Source organism: Bos indicus x Bos taurus, chromosome 22, assembly GCF_003369695.1.
Source record: "Bos indicus x Bos taurus breed Angus x Brahman F1 hybrid chromosome 22, Bos_hybrid_MaternalHap_v2.0, whole genome shotgun sequence".
Classification (NCBI taxonomy): Eukaryota; Metazoa; Chordata; class Mammalia; order Artiodactyla; family Bovidae; genus Bos; species Bos indicus x Bos taurus.
Window position 1 is genome coordinate 30,504,822 of NC_040097.1, and position 22,378 is coordinate 30,527,199.

Below are 22,378 nucleotides of genomic sequence, written 5' to 3' on the forward strand. Positions count from 1 at the left end.
TCAGTGTTACCTCTAAGTACCCAAATCTTCACCCTGGTAAATTAACAGCCTTCAAAGTTAATGTATCTCAATAACTGAAAACAAAACAAAACAAATTCTGAATCTGCTTGCTGGGAAAAAGTCCCAGGTACAGGACTGCTGCTTTGGGAAGGGGACCCTCTCGATTGCCACACTTTCCCACACAGGTGATTGAGCGGAATAAATCAATCATTGAGTGGTCGAGGCTAACACGAAATAAAATGAGGGCTGCAGAGATGAAGTTAATTAAAATAATGTACCAGAGAAAAATGACTCAAAGATCTAGAGAAAATGTCTTAACAGGCATGCCCAGTTAGAGACCGGAGAACGCCAATTAAGTGGCTGTCCTTGTTCCGAATCCCACCAGGACACACTTTTATTTCCCATAGCTCTTGTACTAGCAAAAAGAATTAAAGCATTTGAAAAAGTCTACCAAGATTAAACAGATCCAGTTAGATGACACTGAAGTATAAAGTCTCAACATGCAGTGTGCAAGCAGTCCCAGAGTGAAAAATGTATGTTAACACAAAACCATGCTTGCAAAATTAATACCCTGGGAAGATGCCTACAAGGTGAAGACAATATGGTGTAGTGGTTACGAGCCATGACAACAGAGGAAGAGTAGCTGGGTTCAAATCCCAGTTCTATTTCTAATGAGCAGAGAAGTCTGAGGGAGTCATTTCACCTCAGAACACCTCAGTTTCCTCAACTGTAAAACGGACTTTTTAGAACTGTACCTGTCTCATAAGAGTTTTTGTCAGTTTATACATAAGCTCCCAGTAAAGGCAGCTATTATAGGGTAGATGTCTCACAAATTAGAGTGTTTCTCCTCACTGCTGGTTTTTAGACTTTCTCGTTATTAAGTTTTTCGTGATTCTCGAAAACTCTACTTTTCTCTCTGATTACTTAGAAGGGACAATGGGGAAACTACACACGCAAGGATTGGTGATAACATGAAATGCAACCTTCTGCTAGGCATTTACAACTAGGGAAAGCAAGAAGGTCTAAGCATGCTTTATTCTAGATTTTTTGCGTGTGTGTGCTCTTTGGGGTGTTTTTGTTTTGGGGTACAGTTGCTTTATAATATTTTGTTGGCTTCTGCTGTACAATGAAGTGAGTTGGCCTTCCTCTTGGACACTGCTCCCGCAACCCGCATCCCACCCGCCTGGGCTGCCACGGAGCCCCAGCTGAGCTCCTGTGCTATACGCAGTTACCTACTTCTCCTGCAACCCGCATCCCACCCGCCTGGGCTGCCACGGAGCCCTAGCTGAGCTCCTGTGCTATACGCAGTTACCTACTTCTCACGGTAGTGTGTATCTGTCAGCTCCAGTCTCCCAGTTCATCCCACCCCCTCGCCCAGTGTTCATGCGTCCACTCTTTACATCTGCATTTCTATTCCTGCCCTGCAAGCAAGTCCATCTGTACCATTTTCTAGATTCCACATATATGCATTAATAAATGATATTTGGTCTTTTTTTTCCTGATTTACTTCATTCTGGATGACAGACTCAAGGTCCATTTACATCTCTACAAATGACCCAATTTTGTCACTGTTTATGGCTGCGTAATATTCCATTGTATGAAAGTTCCTTAGAAAACTAAAAACAGAACTACTAAATGACCCAGCAATCCCACTACTGGGCACATACCCTGAGAAAAATCGTAATTCAAGAAAGACAGATGCATCCCAAGGTCCACTACAGTACTATTTACACATGAAAGCAACCTAAACACCCACTGACACATGAATAAATAAGGAAGACGTGGGACTTTTACATACTGGAATATTACTCAGATTTTTTTTTTTTTTAATTATCATGTTTAAGAACGGAGTCAGAAGTGGAGGAATGCATTGGTGTCACTGGTAATGAACGATCTGGGACAGATATGGGCAAAGACGAGGTACCATTTCATCTAATTTGAACACTCAGGGAAAAGGTGAATGATGACCGTAAGAGAAAGCAAAAAGAAATTCAAGCCCCAGCGCATCATAACCAGACTCGCCAGGCCCCAAGAGGTACACTGAACTGGACCCAGAAAACATAGCAACATTTCAAAACATCAGAGAAAAACCCTTGGAACATTCCTACTCTTTCCCGTTGACACTCACGCATCAGGATATTGAGAAGAGGGCTGCATAAGGGCTGATCCAGGTTACCAGGATCCTCGTGTAAGTAACACGAATGAAGTCTCCAATTACATGGATTGGTTTCCCCTTCTGTGATTGCTGTTTTAGTTTCTGAAATGGTATTTGGCAGACAGGGATGTTGCATGTTTTTCAAGATGGAAAAATCCTGGGTCTCTGCCACTCCAAGGGTTGTTACAAGTCTAATAAAAGTTTTTCCTTAATCATTTGCTTCACTTAACTCCTGCTTATTGAACTTTACTTTTTTTGTTTCTAAAAAGGGTATGAGGAACCAAATCTGATGCCGTAAACTGTATTTCACTCATGCTTTTTTTTTTAACAAGTTGAGAGGGTACAAATTATAAATCAAGAAAAATTCATGGTGCTTTTATTTGATAACCTTTCCACAAATCAAGAAGAGAATATATGATTTCATAAATGCCATCTTTTACCACTAAAAGCTGTGGGATACAGAGAGAGACAAGTCCCTCTCTGTGCCTCGGCTTCCACACAGCAAATGCACAATGAACAGCACAGTTCAATCTGGCCCAAACGAACAATACGGCAACTGTAACAGACCCTCTGCCTTAAGCAAGTGAAAGAAGTCAGAGCTCAGTGGAAGACATATATTTCTACGTCCTTTCAATCCATACAGACTTTAATTTTCTATTAAAAAAGAGGTATGTAAATTTTCAGGACCAATCCATCAAGGGTGTAATTTGTTTTTTTAAATTAGAATTTACGGGCAACTTAAGACATGGTCTATACAAGGCAGGGGATCAAACAAGCTCTGATTAACTTAAGGATGAAACATCTCCCCAGGCAGGCAGTGTATGGATACTGCAGGACCCTGAACTCCGCAAACTCACAATGGATTTTGGCTTCCAACACTGAGCCGTCCCAGCATCTGAGGTTTATAACTGGCCTTATCTGAAACAGATCCCTAATATCCAAGAGTCAACACGTCAACAAGTGTAAGACAGTTCATCCCACTCCTTGCTCATTTTGCACCTTTTAAAGTTCACTCAGTGCATGAAATGAGTAACTCTAGTAGGGAATCAAGGATCTTCATCATCTTTTCCCCCATTAAAATGATCGCAAGAGAGTGCAACATGGGTTTTGCCAGTGAGATTCCCAGTACCCTTTTGATAATCTTTCTAAGTCAACAGCATTGTGATTGTGCTCCAGGCCCTATACAAAGCACTGTACACATATTACTTCACTTAATCCTTGCATGAACACTATGAGCTGAGGCATGCTAGTTCCCCAGCCTCAGGTAAGTATACTTAGTGGGGAGCAGGGAGAGACATTTGTCCAAGAACAAAGAACCAGGGAAGCAGAGTGCTGGGATTTCAGCTTGCAATTAAATGTCCTTAATTAACTTGTACCGCCCACCATAATGCCTGATGAGCTATGGAATGAGGTTCGTGACATTGTACAGGAGACAGGGATCAAGACCATCCCCGTGAAAAAGAAATGCAAAAAAGCAAAATGGCTGTCTGGGGAGACCTTACAAATAGCTGTGAAAAGAAGAGAAGCGAAAAGCAAAGGAGAAAAGGAAAGATATAAACATCTGAATGCAGAGTTCCAAAGAATAGCAAGAAGAGGTAAGAAAGCCTTCTTCAGCGATCAATGCAAAGAAATAGAGGAAAACAACAGAATGGGAAAGACTAGAGATCTCTTCAAGAAAATTAGATACCAAAGGAACATTTCATGCAAAGATGGGCTCGATAAAGGACAGAAATGGTATGGACCTAACAGAAGCAGAAGATATTAAGAGGAGATGGCAAGAATACACAGAAGAACTGTACAAAAAATATATTCACGACCCAGATAATCACGATGGTGTGATCACTCACCTAGAGCCAGACATCCTGGAATGTGAAGTCAAGTGGGCCTTAGAAAGCATCACTACCAACAAAGCTAGTGGAGGTGACAGAATTCCAGTTGAGCTATTCCAAATCCTGAAAGATGATGCTGTGAAAGTGCTGCACTCAATATGCCAGCAAATTTGGAAAACTCAGCAGTGGCCACAGGACTGCAAAAGGTCAGGTTTCATTCCAATCCCAAAGAAAGGCAATGCCAAAGAATGCTCAAACTACTGCACACTTGCACTCATCTCACACGCTAGTAAAGTAATGCTTAAAATTCTCCAAGCCAGGCTTCAGCAATATGTGAACCGTGAACTTCCTGATGTTCAAGCTGGTTTTAGAAAAGGCAGAGGAACCAGAGATCATATTGCCAACATCCGGTGGATCATCGAAAAAGCAAGAGAGTTCCAGAAAAACATCTATTTCTGCTTTACTGACTATTCCAAAGCCTTTGACTGTGTGGATCACAATGAACTGTGGAAAATTCTTCAAGAGATAGGAATACCAGACCACCTGACCTGCCTCTTGAGAAACCTATATGCAGGTCAGGAAGCAACAGTTAGAACTGGACATGGAACAACAGACTGGTTCCAAATAGGAAAAGGAGTACGTCAAGGCTGTATATTGTCACCCTGCTTATTTAACTTATATGCAGAGTACATCATGAGAAATGCTGGGCTGGAAGAAGCACAAGCTGGAATCAAGACTGCTGGGAGAAATATCAACAACCTCAGATATGCAGATGACACCATCCTTATGGCAGAAAGTGAAGAGGAACTAAAAAGCCTCTTGATGAAGGTGAAAGTGGAGAGTGAAAAAGCTGGTTTGAAGCTCAACATTCAGAAAACGAAGATCACGGCATCCAGTCCCATCACTTCATGGGAAATAGATGGGGAAACAGTGGAAACAGTGTCAGACTTTATTTTTCTTGGCTCCAAAATCACTGCAGATGGTGATTGCAGCCATGAAATAAAAGACGCTTACTCCTTGGAAGCAAAGTTATGACCAACCTAGATAGCATATTCAAAAGCAGAGACATTATTTTGCCAACAAAGGTTCATCTAGTCAAGGCTATGGTTTTCCTGTGATCATGTATGGATGTGAGAGTTGGACTGTGAAGAAGGCTGAGCGCCGAAGAATTGATGCTTTTGAACTGTGGTGTTGGAGAAGACTCTTGAGAGTCCCTTGGACTGCAAGAAGATCCAACCAGTCCATTCTAAAGGAGATCAGCCCTGGGATTTCTTTGGAAGGAATGATACTAAAGCTGAAACTCCAGTACTATGGCCACCTCATACAAAGAGTTGACTCATTGGAAAAGACTCTGATGCTGGGAGGGATTGGGGGCAGGAGGAGAAGGGGACAACAGAGGATGTGATGGCTGGATGGCATCACTGACTCGATGGACATGAGTCTGAGTGAACTCCAGGAGTTGGTGATGGACAGGGAGGCCTGGTGTGCTGCGATTCATGGTGTCACAAAGAGTTGGACACGACTGAGCGACTGATCTGATCTGATCTGCCCACCATAAGCTTTAGGACCAGATAGCAAATGCTTCTGTCTTCATGGGGAAGATAACCCTTTCTGGATGGGACACACAGAGTACCAAAACCTTGTACAATGTAGAGAGGAAGCTACCAAGAGAAAAGCCAGGGGTAGGATTCCATTCCTATAATAAAGGTGACGTGGATCATTTTCTTTGTTTTCTTATTCTCTCACTCAGATGCCAACCTCTTAGGTACTATGAATTACAGAAATCCACAGGGACATCCCAAATATCCTCTGACTGATTCAGTGAATGCTGACTGCCAGCCTGCCCACTATTGACTGGGCACTGTCAGCCACAAGGAAGCCAAACTGAATCAGACAGACCTGCCCCTTGTTTACTACCTGGTAAAGAGGTGTATTCAGAAAGTGTCAGAAGCTGTAGTAAATGAAACACACAAGGATCTTCGATGCCTCAGAGTGGGTTGGGGGGGAGTGGAAATCAACTGTAATGTGGGTAGTCAGGGAAGGTCACTTCAAGAAGTTGATATTTGAACTGAACAAAAAAAGATGAGAAGAGGGGTTAGCCCTGTGAAACACAAAAGATGTTCCAGGGAGAGAATCCCATGGTCCAGAGGCAAGAGAGATTTTATGACATCTGAACATCTAATAGTGTCTAAATAAAATATTTGAAACCACAGAGCAAAAATGTAGTTTCCAAGAGTCTCTTGAAAAAGCAAGATCTTCAAGTCACCTTTTTCAGAGAGTCAACTACTCAACAGACAGGTATGCTTGCTAAGTCGCTGCAGTCGTGTCTGACTCTTTGCAATCTTACGGACTACAGTCTGCCAGGCTCTTCTATCCATGGGATTCTCCAGGTAAGAACACTGGAGAATTTCTTCCTCCAGAGGATCTTCGCAACTCAGGGATCGAAACTGCACCTCTTAGGTTCCTCACTCTGGCAGGTAAGTTCTTTGCCACTAGGTCCACCTGGAAAGCCCACTCACTAGACAGCCATGATCAAGTCTTTGGGACATACTGCCAACTGAGCTGTCTATGAGTCCTGCTGACATTCTCCATCACAGTCATACAGCAGCTTCTGTGTGCAGACACCACTATCCTCTAAGGGCCAGTCCCAAGAAGATGTGTGAGGGACCAGAGGCTGCTCTGTAGACTCAGCACAGAGGCAGGGCCAGGGATGAGGCTAGTCCAGACCAGCCTCGTGTAGTGTCAGCCTGCATGAGTGAAACCTTGAGTTTCAGATTATCATCAGTAATACCACCTTGAAAGCAGTTAGTGAATTTTGCTTGCTAGGCAGTCCCATTGCCTGAGTAAGTACAAAATGGAATAAAAAAACCACTGCATGCCTCTCAGGGGAAACTGTCAAAATAGGACCCAGAGATCTAAGTCCTGTTAGCCGGGCTGTCCTGCTCCATACATAGTTGCACTGTCCTTGACAATGGGCATCAAAGTCACCTCTTGGGGCTTTACTTAAACTTCCAAGCGTATGCTAGGCAAGAAGCGATGACTGTGAAATATACATTGTCTGCCAGTAAAATAAGAACCAATGAACTAACCAGAGGATGGTAAAAATTCCTCAAAGACAGGGATTTCCACCATCTCACCCAGGGTATGTGGCACAATACTGGCATTTTTTACCAACCAGAAACTGTACTAAGCTCTTTACGCATATCATCTCAGTAATTTGCTACAGGAATCTATCTCCTATATGTATCCCCATTTCCCAGATGAGGAGGCCAAGGCCCAGAAAGGTTAAGTAACTTACCCTACAAGTTCACTCAGCCAGTAAATGGAAAAGGTGGAATTTGAATCTCAGCTGATTTAATTGCAATGTAGACACTCTTGCCCATATTGCTATCCTATATCTACAGCCGGCATTCAGTAAATGTCTAGGAGTGCATCAGCTACCATGTTCTACGAGCATCTATCACAGACTAGTATAGGCAGAGACTACATGAGGAAGTAAAGGAAAGTCTCATTCAGTTAGACAGTAATTTTCACAAGAATAAACTCCAGACCAACCTGGAACAGAGAAATGGGAATGATTCTCCTGTCTCTCCCATCCCCCAAGGGAAGCTTTCACCACATATACAGCAAAACAGTAAAATCAGAGATGCAGAGTAGACGGCATTGTCCAGACTCTGAGAGACAGTAAAAAGTCATCAGTGACAGCCCGCACACATACTGGGAAGAACACAATTAAGTGAGGGCCAGTATGTCCTAGGACCTCACATTAGCATTCAGTTCAGTTCACTCCCTCAGTCGTGTCTGACTCTTTGCGACCCCATGGACTACAGCACGCCAGGCCTCCCTGTCCGTCACCAACTTCCGGAGTTTACTCAAACTCATGTCCATTGAGTCGGTGATGCCATCCAACCATCTCATCCTCTGTCGTCCCCTTCTCCTCCCGCCTTCAATCTTTCCCAGCATCAGGGTCTTTGCAAATGAGTCACCTCTTTGCATCAGGTGGCCAAAGTATTGGAGTTTCAGCTTCAGCATCAGTTGTTCCACTGAATATTCAGCTCTGATTTCACACTAGCACTCAGACTTTAACAAAACCTTCCATCCAGAGGAGAGAAAATCCATTCACAAATCTGGCAGTTTAAATTTTTGTTGATAGCTCTCTTGAGACAGAAATTTCTTTCTTAGAATTTGCCATGGCACTTGCAGTAAAAATATTATAGTCCTAAAATATTTACTGAGATATGTATCTCTGCTGACAATTGAATAAGCTGAAATTCAAACATATAAAGTTCAAGTAAGATGTTATACACACCAAATCAATAAAAGAAAGAAGGCATTCATCAAAATAAATAAATATTAGACATGGAAGAAAAACTGATAGCATGATTTCATGCAAGTAACCACAACTGTTGCTCAATAACCATACACCTTTTCTTCATTACTACTAGAACCTGGAACTGATCTAGGACATCAAATTCCTCAAGTCTAAGGATGTAATTATCAGATGCCCTTATGTTAACGGTGACTAAAATGATGTAAGTAGAAGCCATCGAGTAAGACTTCATGGAAAGTTATCTAAAGAGGGCTTCCTCAGCTGGGAAGATTACTCTTTTTATTTCTTGTAATGCTGCCTCTTTCAGGATGTAGAAGCAATGGCTGGAGAGCCAGCAGCCATAATGTGACCTTGAAAATAAACAACACTTGAACAGGCAAGTAGAGATCGCACAAAGATAGGAAACACAGATTGCTCTCCCCTTGATATCTTTTATGAGAGAGAAAACACTACTAATCTTTTAAAACTTACATACTTGCATCTATTACCAGAAAATCATTCTTATCTGATACAAAGACATAAAAACATAGCTAAAGATTATCCTACTTTTTGTCAGGAAAAGAAAACTAGAAAATTCATGAATTGAGATTCTGATTACCCCTTTATTCATCAAACTGTTTGTTTTAAGTATGACTTTCCCTCTTAATCAGTACCACTAGTCCAGGGAAGCATATTTGCTGAACCTATCTCTATGTTTTGACATGCAAGACTTGTGAAATTCAAACACACTTGTAGACATCCAAAGCTATTTTAAATGAGGAAGATCTCAAAACACTCTCCAAACCTGATGATTAAAGGAAATTTAATAGTTCCTCATTGGCATTTGATCTTTAGCCTGCCATAACCTATCCATATAGCTCTTCATTCATATTTGCTACTAAAGCGACATTTCAACATAGAAGGAACGTAGAGACAAACCACATGACTTAGAAAATAAAAGAGCTTTCCCTCACACTCATCTAGCTCATGAAAGCCCAATGTGATTAAAAGTGTGAAGCAGGTAGACTTCACTAGGTGAAGCAGAATGATGGTCTAGAGCATTCATTACATTTGTAAGGAATTTCAAAATTTTCAAAGTGCTTTCATGTACATTATATGATGTTTCATCCTTACAACTACATCCTACTCTTACCTCAATAGTAAACGCAGGTGTTTTTTTAATTCCCATTTCATTCTGATAAATTGTTTGCTCAAGATCAGAGGGACTGCTACCCAGTGAGGTATCTTGATTCTAGGTCATTTATCTCCTTTGATGCATTAGATCAGTTCAGTTCAGTCAGTTCAGTTCAGTCGCTCAGTCGTGTCCGACTCTTTGCGACCCCATGAACCACACCCCATGAACCACAGCACGCCAGGCCTCCCTGTCCATCACCAACTCCCGGAGTTTACCCAAACCCATGTCCATTGAGTCAGTGATGCCATCCAATCATCTCATCCTCTGTCGTCCCCTTCTCCTCCTGCCCTCAGTCTTTCTCAGCATCAAGGTCTTTTCAAATGAGTGAGTTTTTCACATCAGGTGGCCAAAGTATTGGAGTTTCAGCTTCAACATCAGTCCTTCCAATGAACACCGAGGACTGATCTCCTTTAGGATGGACTGGTTGGATCTTCTTGCAGTCCAAGGGACTCTCAAGAGTCTTCTCCAACACCACATTTCAAAAGCATCAATTCTTCGGTGCTAAGCTTTCTTTATAGTCCAGCTCTCACATCCATACATGACTACTGGAAAAACCATAGCCTTTACTAAGCAGACCTTTGTTGACAAAGTAATGTCTCTGCTTTTTAATATGCTGTCTAGGTTGGTCATAACCTTCCTTCCAAGGAGCAAGGATCTTTTACTTTCATGGCTGCAATTACCATCTGCAGTGATTTTCAAGCTCCCCAAAATAAAGTCAGCAACTGTTTCCACTGTTCCCCATCTATTTTCCATTAGATCAGAGGTCCACAACCTATGGCCTTTAGGCCAAATATGGCCCTTGACCTGGCTTTGCAAATAAAGTTTTATTGGAACACAGTTATGCCCATTTGTTTATTCAAGACTTTTGAGAGTCCCTTGGACTGCAAGGAGATCCAACCAGTCCATTCTAAAGGAGATCAGCCCTGGGTGTTCTTTGGAAGGAACGATGTTGAAGCTGATGGCCACCCCATGCAAAGGGCTGACTCATTGGAAAAGACTCTGATGCTGGGAGGGATTGGGGGCAGGAGGAAAAGGGGACGACAGAGGATGAGATGGCTGGATGGCATCACCGACGCGATGGATGTGAGTTTGAGTGAACTCCAGGAGATGGTGATGGACAGGGAGGCCTGGCGTGTTGCGATTCATGGGGTTGCAAAGAGTCAGACACGACTGAGCGACTGAACTGAACTGATGGCTAGTTTTGTGCTACATCAGCAGAGGCAGCTAGCTGCAAAAGAGACTCTATGTGAGACTCTTCTAGCTGCAAGAGACTGTGCAACATACTAGTCTCTATGCTGACTACAGTCCATGAGGTTGACTATATTTGCTATCTGGCCCTTTAGAGACAAAATTTGCCAACCCTTCATTACATCACACTTCCACAGATATGATCCAGGTTACAAATCCTACACTGCAAAGCCATAACGCTATCATGGAATGCAATAAACCTATTCCTGCTGGTTTTGGAACTCATGATTGATAATGGGGCATTCCATTATCTTCTGAGGGATTACTACCTGCAATATCATGTCATCTGCAAGGGTGGATGGCAATTTTTGATCAGTACACAACGCAAGTGTTGTTTGTCACTTACCCTGAATTTTTAATGTGTCTCACAGCCATAAAAAGTCTGGAGGTCACTGGTTGAGGGCATGCATAATGCCACAGGACTGCAACATACAGAGGAACACTGAAAACAAACAAAAAAAAAAAAAGAAGAAGAGGTTAAGGAAAGGAAGTGACAAACTTTAATGCTTCAAAAGTAACACATTCATGTAAGCCTTATGTCTTCCTTATTGATGCATGACTTTTACGTTCAGTATATAATTGAGTATCTGCGTATATAAGCATCTATTTTGTCCTTTCTGTTCTAGAATCAGCACTCTGTTAGTTCCTAATTTGAGCTCTGTACAGAATTATAGCAGAAAAGTGTGAAATATTATAGAGCCAAGTAAAACTGCCGCTCTTGAAGGCATTTTCATTCACTTAGGATGTTTGGTTCCTCTAACTCCAAACACTTCTTACTTGGGGGTATAACTTCTCAGAACTCCAATGTTCTCATTCTGAGAAATAAGGCTAAGATGATCCCTAAGTCCCAGTGAAGATCTTCCTTTGGGCTTTGGGCTTTAGTCTCTCCCAGTGTGTCCAGTAGAAGCACCAGAGAACACACAGACTCAAACATGTGTGTAACATGCTCATGTGCACACACACACGTACATAAGTACCTTATTTAAAAAGAAAAGAAAAAGACAAGCTATCTCCTTTGCAGCCAAACACCAATTCTCACTTGCTAAAGGTTACAGTTCTTTGCCACTGCACTTGAACTACAGAAGAAAGCTGTGACACAGCAACCCCATCAGCCTGCGCAAGTGCTCAGGTGTGCTGAGGCTGTGTGTCTTCATGGCTGGGGTGGGTATTTACGAGTGGAGTATCTACCAAACCCATTGCCAAGTAAGTTGAAGTTGCTGACAGACAAGTTAACTCATCCTCAAGCGGGCTCAGAAGTTTCTGTGACTAGTAGTCAGGAGCAAGGTTTTACATGCCAGGCCGTTTCTGCTTAGATCCCTGAGATGATAATGACAACTGTACAACCCTGAAGACCACAGGAGGGTCCTGCTGTCAGGCGGGGGAAATGGAACTACAGGAGGAGCAAAAAGCATGACATCTTCCCTGTGTGTGTGCGTTGCTTCCTCGTAACAGTAAACTCAGAGGAAAGTCTGTGAACGTACGTGTCTTCTAATCTAATCAGACAGAGAAGTTGAAACCGAAAAGGAGATGTATGAAGTTTTATGATTTGAATAGTCATGTATCTCCGGAAACTATGTGGGTGTCTGTCTACCAGGGCTCAGAGGAGAGGTAAGAAGTGGGGCTCCCAGTGGCTTTTTCCTGATAAGAGAGAAACTCAGGCCAGACTGGTCCACACTCTGTTTTCTAGGTATCAGCTATCAACGTGAATATAAACTGTTTCTCAAATACATTACAGCTTCAGAGTCATCATTCTCATATATATGAGTTTAACATGCTGTGTTAGCATTATTCCCCTTCAACAAGGCAGCTTAAGAGCATGATAAGAATGAATCAAAAATATTTTTCCAGATAATTTCAGTTGGCAAAGTTCAAACTTAATTGGTGACCTCATTAATGAGCAACTGCCACCACAAGAAAGAGGACTGTTGTCATGGACTCATCAGAGCAATGAGATAACGAAGTTAATTATATTGTTTCCAATGGATTTACACTGGCTTCCTTTCAGGGTCTACATTTTCCAGACATTCGGTGTGACAGTCCATGGGTTTGCTCCTCTTCAAAACCCATCAGTCGTGGGCTTCTCTGGGAAACGTCGGCGGATCACGGCCCTCACATCAGGGCAGAGCAATTGGAAAACTTTTCTACCCTTTATTATCTACTTGTAAAATGTTATAAGCCTGTAAACTAGTTAATTTATGAGCTATGTTAATAATTTGCCCGCACGTGATCACAGGCTTCGCAAACACGGTTTGCAGGGATGTGGGAGGATAATTTGTAGGTCCAGTTTCTCTCCTAAGGGGACACTAACTAATTTGACACCGTAACACGACACCGATGGCGGGCTCACTAATGACCACACTCCAGGACGCGGCTGTCAGCCTGCCACTCCAGTGAGGAGCCAGCTTGCTTTCACCACAGCTCGGTACACCACGCTCAACTAATTATTCAGACAGCGACATTAATGAGAGTCTTGTGTTTATTTTCAACATACTAACCAGTGCTTAGCTTCCATTTGTCGGATATGGTCACTGATTAAAATGTGGTTCATGAATAGTAAATCTGAACTCAAATATAACAAAGGATTGCCCAGGAAAAAACGAGGAACAGCTGACTGGAAAACCACCCTTGTCAACTTGTTTTTGGCCTCAAATTTCGTCAAGGACAAAGTGACAGGTAGTAGGAAATGTCAAGAGTTCCAAGAAAAGTGTAAGAAATATTTTTAATCACCTACGGCCATGTATAAGCTTGACTCTTGACCAAAGCCACAGAATCACCTTAAGGTTAAGAGCAACTTCTATCTCAAATACACTTCACCACCTTTATGGTACTGAATAAAGATTTTTTTTAAGCTATTTTTTTTTTTTCATGGAATGACCAAAAATTGTTTGCTTTTAGTGTTCTTTTCAACCTTACAAAAGTTTGACGAGATTGTCTCAAATATGAGCTTCACAAACATCACTAAATACAACTGTGTTTTTTCCAAATCTATTGTAAACCTGTACTCTTAAGGGTCTTTTAAAAAGTGTGCTTTAATATCCTCTCATGTGTCTTGTTTCCAGTCTACTAAACCTTGCAATCAAGTTCTTTCTACTTTAAATTAAATTTCTATTTTGGTATGATAAATTTTGTCCTTCGTTTAATGGTGATTATAAATCCTAAAATATTCATATAATCATCATTAAAAATGAATAACTTAAAAAAGGTGTGCACAGATCCACGAGAGGTATTAAAAAATCGAAAATGGTCCTGATCTGGTTCATTGTCAGATGTGCACTTTTAAGTAAATGATAGTGGTAGTATTTCAACAAATGTTCTATCTGTCCGCATGGATAAAAATTCCAATCAACACTGCGTATGACTTCTGCTTTTACAATACAGCAAAATAAATACAAGTCCACATAGACCACTTTGGGAATGAAAATGCCACTGCAGGCAACGTTTTTTATGCATGTATCTGTAAACTGACTCTATGATAGATCTGCAATTTCAGAATGCCAAACTATGTAAATGGCATACAATATGTGGGGGAAGATTCAGATCCCATGATAATTTAAAAAATTTATTTAAACAAGTATACAGATTGATTGTCCCTACCCAGCATGACTGTCTCCCAATGTTATTTACATGGGTACCTGTGAAAGACAGGTTCTGGGATTACTAGCATCTATCTCTGTGCAGTGTAGGCCTTAAGTATGTGTCCTGCTAAATAACTCAAGAAGATGTGGTCAGACTGGCAGAGACTGGTTAAATGTTCATCAAATCTCCACCCATTTGTTGGGTGCACAGATGGGATGTACTTCTAGCTAGGTGGGTCCTTGTGGCTGAGTTCTGGCCAAATAGATGGAAGTGGGTATGTTACTTCATCCTGACCCAGAAGCCTGGGTTGTGGGCCCAGGAGTCCAGGGAAGAACTCCAGGGCCTGCAAGATGGTAGAGTCACTGGGTGGTAAGAGTCAGGGTCCCTGAAACACCACATGGAGCAGACCACCACACCCCATTCCCCACCCCACGGGACAGAAAGAAAGTGAAGTTGCTCCGTCACGTCCAACTCTTTGTGACCCCTCCCCGTCCATGGGATTTTCCAGGCAAGAGTGCTGGAGTGGATTGCCACTTCCTTCTCCAGGGGATCTTCCTGACGCAGGAATCAAACCTGGGTCTCCCACATTGCAGGCAGACGCTTTACCATCTGAGCCACCAGGGAAACACTAGACAGAGGTGGCTCACAAATAATACCTGCATTAAGATAAGCCTCTGAGACTCAGAAATGTTTGTTACAATTGCCAGTATCTCGTATCCAAATACACAGACCTTTTTTAATTTGAACCTGGTTCCAAAATTATACTTGATTCTTGGGAATACTGCACGTAAATTGGTAAATTTGAAAACATCCCTAAAGGTATGTTACAATTGTGATTATCAGCTCCTCTAATTATGCTTAGAGTAGAAAAGAGAATGGGGACAGCCAGCTAATGTGTCCCCAAATGTGTCAAGTGTATCTTTCTTTACTTCATCTTCACATAGCCTTGTGAAGAGATCCGATTCCCAATTTATGGATATGAACACTGAGCCTCTAAGAAGTGAAATATGAGCTGATGTCAGGGAATGTCGATTCAGGAGACATTTTCTTAGTTGAATGCCTCTTGGCTTTTAATATCCAAAATTTACAGAATAGACTTATTTCTAACTCAAGCACTTTTGGTTGTTGCTTATAAAAGAACAAAGTTCATGACATGCTTTAAAATATAATACAATATTTTCAATTACAAGTGTGAGGAGAAAGTGTCCAGTGCCAATATAATCAGAAGAACGTCAGAAACTTCTACAGAGGTTTTGAAAAGCCAGCAACAAAAGGGTATGTGTCACAGATATTCTTGGTGATTTAAAATAAAAATCCACATTAAAAAATAATAATAAAAAATGCATGTTGAGGCCATATTAATTGGTAACAAATCAATAGTTTAAACATTTTTACATTCTTAATGTGATGGTTATATAAGTATATATAAGGCATTTTACTATACTTTGTTCATATTTGAGAACAGGGGTTAGCAACCTTTTTCGCTTAAGGGCCAGGCAGTGAATAATTTAGATTCTGTAGCTTTTGCGGCTGTTCTAAGTTCCCTCTGACCATTACCCTACTCTCCCACTGCAGTAGGAAAGCAACCAAAGGGGAAAAGTAGACAAATGGGTTCTATGTTTTGATAAAACTTTATTTACAGAAGCAGGCAGTGGGCCGGATGGGAGCCCGGGGCCATAATTTGCCAGCTGCTGCTTCTTTCTTTTCTTCATCACCCTCCTTTTGTTGAAAGTATAATTTGACTTATTCTATTAGTTTCAGGTGTAAAACACACTGATTCACTATTTTTATGGATTGCAAAATGATCATCACCATCATTTCTAAGGCTAACTTCTGCCTTAGAAAATTGATTGGAGGTTTTATATACTGAAACATAACACACTGTGATTTCTCCTATGTAAAGTAGTGGAAAATAGTGCCACTGTAACAGAAAGAAAACATTGATGGTTTTTCTCAGCCAGTACAATCAAGTCCCTGTCTTAAGGTAGAAGTTACAACAGTCACTTTAAAATAACCTTATAATAAGGACTTTAAAAAAAAATAAGAAAAATAAATAATTTGTAGATTTAAAATGTCACTGCAGAAGGGTGTGCTGGGAGCAAGAAATGGCAACCTCTGGAAGTTCCAAAATCAGGCACAAAGTTCTCCCACATTAGAACCAAAGAGTTTTCTTGGATCTGGAGGATGTTCTTTATTAACCAACTTCAGAGTAGGAGCTACATGTCCAACGATAGAATATGCCAGAAAAAAACTCATCAAATACCTTCTGTTATTCTCCCAAGAAAGTAAAGTTGTTGTAACAAGGTTCACTGTTTTGTTTTGTTTTTTTTTTTTTGATGGCAAAGTTCACAGACATATACAGACAAATGGTTTAAAAAAAAAAATCTCAGTTCCCCATTAATGTTTTATGACAACAGTGAAGTATACAAGATGGTTCAAGACATAAATGAGATAAACTTTATGAATCTATTTTACCTAAAATGTGAATCCCAACAGAATAAAAAAAGCAAGTCAATGATAGCCCAATCTGGAGTATCTTGTAGTTATTAAAATAATTATGGGAATAGAGAAATGTGTGCAGATGACTGTTATAATGTGACATGAAATAAGCAAGATAGAAAAATCATAGCTAAAGTAGACTCTCAGTTGCATAAGCATCAAATATATGCATCAAAGAAAAATAAAATGGACAGAGTTTGCCTTGGAGGAAATGGGATTAGGTGCTATTTTTCTTTAGAATTGTTTATATTTTTCTTTTCCAAAACAAAGCAACTTCTCCAATATTGGTTATAGAATATGAAAAAGCTATCTTCAAAAAGCCAACTTCAGAAAGAGGAAGACATTTGTCGTGCATTCATTGACACTCATTTATTAATGGCTTGATTGCCTCTTTTTCAGACCAGAAATGTCTTGAGAGCAGAGATTCATGACATCTCTCATGTCCCAAACACAGTGTTACAGAATCTCATGCACTGAATTAAGATTCCTCAAAGCAACTGAACAGTCCACCTTACTTTTAAAAAGTCCTCTTCATGAGATTCTATAAGTAAATTAACTTTTTATACTTTAAGTCTTTCAAAGAACAAAACAACTTTGTAGAAACAGCTTGATTACTTGAGGATTATAGCTGTAAATCATTTGCCTGATGCAAAAATTATACTTTGTCTCTTCTTTCCACACTGGCACACAGTAAGTTCGTCTTTCAATAACTTAAGTCTTTCAATAACTTAGAACAATTCTAAGTCATTGGCTCCTTTAAAACAACATAGGTATCGATCAAAAAGCTCGGCACTTCATAAATACTTACCCCAATGTATTACCCTGCTTTGAAATGGGAACGGTGAGCTCCTGATTGACAAGTAACTTAGCAGAAAGTGGGAGGAGATGGAAGAGGGTTCCATGCTGTCTCACACTCACTCTCACCTGTGGACATCCTTCCCCAGCAGTCAAAAAACACACAGCAAAGGCAGTCACCACTCATCACTGTTCTCTCTCGCTCAGCCAGTCGCTCTCTGTCTCAGACACACACACCCATGAGGGCATACTCACCTTGCACTCACTCTGCACTTGCATACTTTTAGTGACTCCCCAGTACTTGGGGGGAAAGAGATCAAAACTTGCCCTTAGCCCATACAGGGCCCTCATGATCTGGCCACTGGACAACTCTCCAGCCTTTAGCTCAACTACATATCTCCACTGGCCCTGCCCAGCCTCTCATTCTAAAAAAACAAAAGAATACAGGGCACTGTAAACACTTAATTATATATTTTCTTCCACTTAATGTATTATGAAAAATTCCCCATAATATCGTCTTCAAAATAACCTGATACAAGTACACAAATGGGCTTCCTTGGTAGCTCAGTCAGTAAAGAATCCGTAGCTCAGTCGGTAAAGAATCCGCCTGCAACGCAGGAGAGCCAGGTTCAATTCCTGGGTCGGGAAGAACCGCTGGAGAAGGGATAGACTACCCACTCCAATATGCTTGTGCTTCCCTTGTGGCTTAGCTGTTAAAGAATCTGCCTGCAATGTGGGAGATCCAGGTTCGATTCCTGGGTTGGGAAGATCCGCTGGAGAAGGGATAGACTACCCACTCCAGTATTCTTGTGCTTCCCTCGTGGCTCAGCTAGTAAAGAATCTGCCTGCAATGTGGGAGACCTATACAAAAAACTTAAAGTCTTAAAAGTAACTTCAGTTTTCTCCCTAAGACATAAGCATTTGCCCATGGGTCCTCTGTAAGCCCAGAACAACGGTCAGCAGGGAAAATTTTGTACATCTTCACCACCAGCAAGCTCTTTTCTCCAAACCTGTAAACTCGAGGGGGAGAAGAGAAAGATAGGGCCAGGTGCAGAACAAACACAAACAGGTCTTGCCAGGGGAAACCCAACCTGTGTGTAGTCACACTCCCACCTGGGATAGAATATTCCAGCTTCCAGTGGAATGAAGGCAAGCCACAGCTGGATCATCAACAAATCACCCTGCCCCACCCCAGAGGAAGATGGGCTTTCACTTGGGAATGAAATAAAAGACATCTTCCTTGTGACACACACCAATCAAGGTCCCCTGAAGGGCATGGCTCTTCCTGATCTCCGGGAAAACAAGGGTGTTTATCGATGAGCAGACTACAAAAACAAGAGGTGCTATGCTTTACTGTGATCAAACATTAGTGGCCAAAACCAAAGTAACATGATGCTTGGCATTATCACATAATAACCAGTGCCATTTCAGTTTCCTCTTCATGGGCACACATAAAGATTATGTTGCCCTGTTTTCCTGACTCTTATGTTGGGACCAAGTGCCTGATTTCTTGTCCATTGGATGGAGCAAAAGCAAGGCACACCATTTCTAAGCCTGACCAGCCCCCCACCCCCCCCCCCCGCCCAGAAAAAAAACAACAACCATGTTCCCTGTTCTTCCTCTAAGACCATGGAGAGCCCCTGTTCTCATGGCAAGTAGAGGATGGAGACGTTCTGTGGGCACACACAGACATGAGGGACCATGACATACATCTTTATTATGGTAAGCTTCCAAAACCTGTGGGCTGTTAGTCATGGCAGCTAGCACGACACATCCTGACTAATGTACTTCACAACTTATTATAGCCCTCATTAGAATTTCCTTGAATACATACTTACTTTTGGCTTTGTCTCCACCGTGGGACCATGTCTTAATATTCTGTGTATTCTCCTTTTAGAAAATCTATCACTGTGTCTTCCTAGAACTGGGTTTTGTTAAGAGAGTAACAAATGATGAATCAATTAAGAGGGCAAGCATTCATGTGATGGTTAACTTTTTCTGTAATTGCCCTGGGCCAGACACTGTGTTCAAAGCTGAGTATAGCTTCAAATTGTGACCACTGAGGGCAGAGACCTCACTGAGGGCCACAGTCTACCAGGAAACAATTCAAGCAAGTGGGAAATATCAACAGAGAGATGTGACCTAAGCACAAGAGGTCAGAAAAGGCTGCACGTGACAAATGGTCTGGAAGCCTAAGACATCAAAGGTGAAGAGGACTTAGCCAGGGAAGAGGGCAATCCTATGATTCTCTTGGTCAAAACAGAAACGAGAAAGCACAAACACCAGGCCTTAAAATAATCCACCTTCTGCCTTCTACCATGACTTTATAAATATAACTTGGGAGTACCAGGACTTTCAATCCAAAAACAAGGCCAAGTACACTGAGTATTACAGAAATAAAAGAATGCAATTACACTTTGCTAAGTGTCTCAGTGGTGTAACTTAAGACAAAACACTTGTTTTTCTACCACTGACAGGGAGACAGAAGCAGGTTATTCACACTAAAACTGCTTTTCTAAATTATCTGAGAAAACAGTATTAGGAGAAATGAGGCAGCCTCAGTTCACAGACCACAGCGCTATTCCTTCTTAAATATCCATCTGTCTCCTCCGTTTTATAAATATCACAATGATCCCTCAAGAAAACCAAAGTGGGCTTTGTTTATTCTTTAAATCCATAAACCCAAGAATAAAGAGCACTTAGAATAAGATCAAGAAAGCCAGGTTCTCATCAGCACAGGATCACCACTAAGTTCTTGTCTTTAACTGGGTCCCCTCATCTGCAGACTGAGGACAGTGAGTCTGGAGAACTGTTAAGTTCTTTCCGGCGGCACTAATATATCTTATAAAGAGGGGCTTTCAAACTTGCATGCTCATCACTGTCACCCAAAAAGTTCATTAAAGCAGGACTGTTGGGTCCTAACCCAGAGTTTCTGATTCACTAAGGCTGTGGTAAGGCCAGAAAACTCACATTTCTGTCCCTAGGTGAAGCTGCTGCAGGTTCAGCCACCGCAGCTGAAGTTGGAGGACTTCCTTGTCCACCTGCATCCGGATGCCAGCCCAGGAAGAAGATGCTCTTCTCCTAACAAGGACCAGCCAAGCCTGTTTTAGGTAGGGCCTCTTCCAGGGTTCCATGCCCAATCTCTGGGGACCAAGGCCATCGCCTCTCTCCCAAAGAAGGCTACTCTGTGGAAAATACCTGAAGCTCTGCAATCCCATCCCCCGGAGTCACCTGTGTGGTCTGTTCTGCACCCTGAATTGGAAGTGGCTGTCTTGGAGGACTTTGCATCAGTCTCAAATAAGACCCAGCCCTTTGCCCTGTCATGCAGGGCCCAACGTCCCCCTCCAACTTCTCCCATACCATCCCCATCCCTCACCCCCATTCTTACTAATGGCTTTCTGTTCCCATATCTGCTCTTACTACTAACACTTGAGACTTAGCCCTCACCTTTCTCTCTGCCCAAAATGTTCTTCCTTTAGCTCTTTGTATACGGAGGACATTTTTAACCTTTATAACTTAAATTAGATACTATCTCTTTCATGCCACCTTCTCTGATCAGACTGTCTTAAATGACCCTGTCAAGGTACAGGATGTATATACTGTTTCCTTCACGTACTTTTATTCTATGTAAATACACTGCCCCTCCACTGCACTCATTACTGACTCTCTCTGCTTCCTCTACTGGAAGGCAAACTCCATGAGAGCAAGGATCTGTTCTACTTGCTCCCTCACTAAGTGCCCCTCCCCTGCCACATGCAGCACAATGACTGTCACACAGCAGACATTCAAGAGATATTTGCTGGATGCACGAATGACTAAATTATAATAATTAGCCTATGCAATCTTTTAATTAAAAAAAAAAACTAAGAAAAAAGTCAATAACCATAGACTATAATATCACAAGTTCCAGAGCCCAGGGAGATGTGTAATGGCTCATGAAAAGACTACAATTTTAAGAATGAGGCATCTGTTTCACAATTTCAGGCCTGGGAAACTGAAGTGGGTCAAAGGCTGGGGAGATGCTTGGTTGCACATCTCAAATCCCCCAAGAGGCCCCCTCTATCATCTACAAACCACCCCTGTCACGTCTGCAAGGCTGTGTCCATAACCCTTAGACATCCCGAGCTTCCTTCTAATGCCAGCCCACTCCCACTGCCAGGCGCAAAGGGAAAGAAAGTCCTTTGCAAGCTGAGCTCCTCCACCCTGGTTGCCACTGAAAAACCACTTGTAAGTGGTGTATGTTAACCACAGTTCGTAATTTTGTCACAGGTGTTTGACTAAAAAGGGGACAAAGCCTTTCAAGACAGACCGCCTCTATTATGTCATTGAGTATATTCCGTGCCACACCTAAAAGCTAACACAATCGTTTCTTTCTATGCCATGGCAACCAAGAGAGGTAATGCTGCATTTTTGCTAAGGGCATCCTATATGCTCAAAAATGTTCACACCTTTACACAAAAAAAAAAAAAAAGTTAAACTAGAATTTTAACACAACTTGTCATAAAAGCTGACACCCATACACTGAAGAGGAAATCAAATGACATGAGTTGTACCTGGCAGTTCAACAGAATACAGGATAAATACTCTTCACGAGGCAGCCAAAGCAACGGTGAGAAGTTCAAATGAGAGAGATGAAGTGAACAAATATTCAAAATGTCTTATACCAAACGATTTTTCTAGAATTATTTTTTAAAAGTCATTCACATTTCTAAGCTTTTTAGCAGCCTGGTGGGGAAAAATCAGTGCCAATTCTGGACCGGACACTAATTTTA

At 41.6% G+C, this 22,378-nt stretch overlaps 1 protein-coding gene across 10 annotated transcripts in view; it reads right to left on the reverse strand.

Moving 5' to 3' along the window:
• Positions 1 to 22,378, reverse strand: part of FOXP1 (forkhead box P1) — a 627,798-nt gene that overhangs the window by 384,531 nt on the left and 220,889 nt on the right. For all 10 annotated transcript variants that reach the window (XM_027523924.1, XM_027523929.1, XM_027523928.1 and 7 more), the window contains one exon: positions 11,083 to 11,178. The gene's annotated coding sequence lies outside the window, so the exon portion shown is untranslated. The remainder of the gene's footprint in view (positions 1 to 11,082; positions 11,179 to 22,378) is intronic.